This window comes from Mirounga leonina, unplaced genomic scaffold (genome assembly GCF_011800145.1).
Source record: "Mirounga leonina isolate KUSES-001 unplaced genomic scaffold, KU_Mleo_1.0 Mir_166, whole genome shotgun sequence".
Lineage (NCBI taxonomy): Eukaryota > Metazoa > Chordata > Mammalia > Carnivora > Phocidae > Mirounga > Mirounga leonina.
In genome coordinates this window covers 7,442,988-7,446,504 of record NW_023270418.1, presented here as the reverse complement: position 1 = coordinate 7,446,504, position 3,517 = coordinate 7,442,988, and positions in this window count along the sequence as shown.

Genomic DNA, 3,517 nt, shown 5'->3' with positions numbered 1-3,517 from the left:
TCTTATGGTTTGCCTCCCTCTTTGTTTTTGTCTTATTGTATTTTTCCTTCCTTTCCCCTAGGTTCATCTGTTTTGTTTCTTAAATTCCACATATGAGTAAAATCATATGGTATTTGTCTTTCTCTGACTTATTTTGCTTAGCATAACACTCTCTAGTTCCATCCACATTGTTGCAAATGGTAAGATTTCATTCTTTTTGATGGCTGAGTAGTATTCCATTGTATATGTATATATATTATGTATATAATATATATACACCACGTCTTCTTTATACATTCATCTGTTGATGGGCATCTGGGCCCTTTCCATAGTTTGGCTATTGTGGACATTGCTGCTATAAACATTGGGGGGCATGTGCCCCTTCGAATCACTATGTTTGTATCCTTTGTATAAAATACCTAGTAGTGCAGGGGCGCCTGGGTGACTCAGTCGGTTAAGCATCCACCTTTGGCTGAGGTCATGATCCCGGGGTCCTGGGATCGAGCCCCATGTCGGGCTCTCTGCTCAGCGGGGAGCCTGCTTCTCCCTCTCCCCCCACTCCCAGTCATGCTTTCTTTCCCTATCTCTCTCTCTCTCAAATAAAAAAAATCTTTAAAAAAATTACCTAATAGTGCAATTGCTGGGTCATAGGTTAGTTTTATTTTTAGCTTTTTGAGGAACCTCCATACTGTTTTCCAGAGTGGCTGCACCAGTTTGCATTCCCACCAACAGTGTAAGAGTGTTCCCCCTTCTCTGCATCCTCACCAACATCTGTTTTTTTCTGGGTTGTTAATTTTGGCCATTCTGACCAGAGTGAAGTGGTATCTCATTGTGGTTTGGATTTGTATTTCCCTGATGCCTAATGATGTTTGGCATTTTTTCATGTGTTTGTTGTTGGCCATGATTTTTTTTAAAGACTTGACTAAATTTTGAGGGAGAACCAAAATAAAATGAACAAGAAAACACAAGAGATATATAGGGTTATAAGTAAAAATTTTTGACCATAGTCTCTATCAACTACAGCACTTACTAACAGCCTGATCCCACCCAAAATCCTCATGACCACAGCTACCCACTTGTCCGTCATTGCCAAGAGAGTGTTTCTCAGAATGTAAATAGGTCTTTCAGCATGTGTGTTTGGGCGCGCACACACACACAGACTGAATCTATCTCTCAGAAAAGAAAGAATTTTTATATATTCCAGTTCTTACACAGACTTTTATATTACTGGGCTCTCTTATAATTGTTTTATTTTTAACAACAATGTACTATTTAGGATAGGCCCGTTAACTTGAGGTGTCTAATTTGTAGAGGTTACCTGACAAAATCATTGAATAGAAGGCAAGTAAATTTAACAAAAATTAGTAATTATTCCCGGGATTATAATGTCACAATTTTAATTGTTTTAAGAAAACATCTTTTAAAGATAATGTAACATAACAATCACAAATACATACTTGCAGGGTGAATATTTTTAAAAAGCAAAATCCTGGTGTTATACAAATGGGTACTTGAAACTGGGAATAAAATTTACTGTGGCAGATGATACGCATTCAAAAGATGCTGTGCCTCAAACTAGTGAGAAGATAAGTGCTCTAGAAAACTGTTAGATGACCATAAAGCAATCCTAGGAATGATGAAAACATTGATGCCTTTCTCATGAAGTGTGAGTGGGGAAAAAAAAACTTATGAAATTTGAGTTAAGAAAGAAGTACTTTTAAATATATATTTTTCTACAATATTGTCATGAATACCTGTGTTCATCAAAATTTATAAATTAAATATTATAAGTAAACATTTTACTGTTTCACTCATTTCCAAAGTTGACATATGTATACACTCCCAAGTCTTTTTTTAAAAAACTTTTTTTTTCATGGGGAAAATTAAGGAATCACCCATGATTAAGCATGAATAGGGGAAGGGTTTATTCTCACAGTATTTTTAGAGCCTTAAATATCTCATAGGCATTGTGACTTCCTAAAGTGGGAAACAAATATCACATGGTGTATTTCCCATTCTTACTTGACCCTGGAGACTTCATCCACATGAGACAAGAATTCCATAGAATGCATTTCAGGAAACACTGCTCTTGCCCAAAAGGATCCAACTCAACTTAAAACACCTTTAACAGCTCCTTTTCCTTTGATCTTCAAGCAGAATGCCTCCATGTGTGAGTGCCGTCTTACCACCCACCACACTGAAGCTATCTCCTGGTAAGTTAGTACATTTAGTCTAAGAGAAAACTTTTCACTTTGTTCTTCTCTGGGTCCTGCCACTCATTGGGGTTCCAACTTTACTGAGTGATTGACATGACAAATGAGCCCACTGTTCAGGTGTGATCCTCGCCCCTTAAACAGAGAATACTCTGGTCATTTTCAAATTCAACAGTATGTTAGAGACTTACCATGCAACATCTAAACCATCCACCCCAAATCATACACCAAGTAATGGGGAGTCAAGTAGCACTTTCCATTTGCTAGGTAATATGTGAATATACAATAACGGGTAGCAACATAAATTGTAACTACGATGAAGTGAGCGTACCTTGACCTGTGATACTGATGACAAAATGAATATAATGATTACCCATGATATTAATGACCATATATGGAGTATATACTATGTGGTAGCTCTATACTAAACTCTAAACATTTAATTCTCACCACAATGATGCCCACAAGATTGGTACTGTTATCTCCTTTTACAACTAATGAAACTAGGGGCCAAAATCAAAATAATTTGCCCCAAATCACATAACTAGTAAGTGACCCAGTCCAATTACCTAGCCCTCTATCACACTGAATTTCTCTAATTCTTCAGTGTATCCTAAGCTGTTTGAGGTGGAAGGCAGTCCAGCTCCGTATCCCGGAGTTACACCTTGAACTCTAAGTGAATGGCTTGCATACAGTAGCTCCAGCTGCTGGCAGACCAAAGGAAATCAAATGGGTTTGTAAAAGGCCCATCTAATATTGACGCAGAACTTCAAAAAGTCCAACAATGGACTGGAAATGGTTTCCATAAACATTTTTTTTATCTTTACATCCTTTTTAAAACTAATTGTTCTATTATATTTGATAACTTTTCTATGAAAAAAATCCTGGGAATTGTTTCCCCAAAGAGGAGCTATTGATACGGTAGGAAAAGAACAAGCTGACGTAGGTTTGAATCTCAGCCTCCCCGTGATTTTGGGTCAGATACTTAAGCACTTCTTGTCTAAAAAAATGCAGATAATTATATCTTCCTTTTAGAGCTGTTATGAGATATAAATCATATAATGTCATTTGTAAAGACAGGCACATAGTATTTGTCCAGGAAATTGTAGTTCTCTTCCCCCTGAAAAAAAAAAAAATTGGAAAGGGTCCATCTGTTCTATCCTTTAGCTTTTTGGTGTGGGTACCATGGGCAAGTTTCCACTAGGGGGTGATCACACTGTGCTCAAAGTGGTATTTTATTTTCAAGTGGCTCAGATTTGGCTCAAAAAGGTAGCACTAACTATAAGGGAGTTCTAAATCCTGTCTAGGCCTTACCTTGCACAACA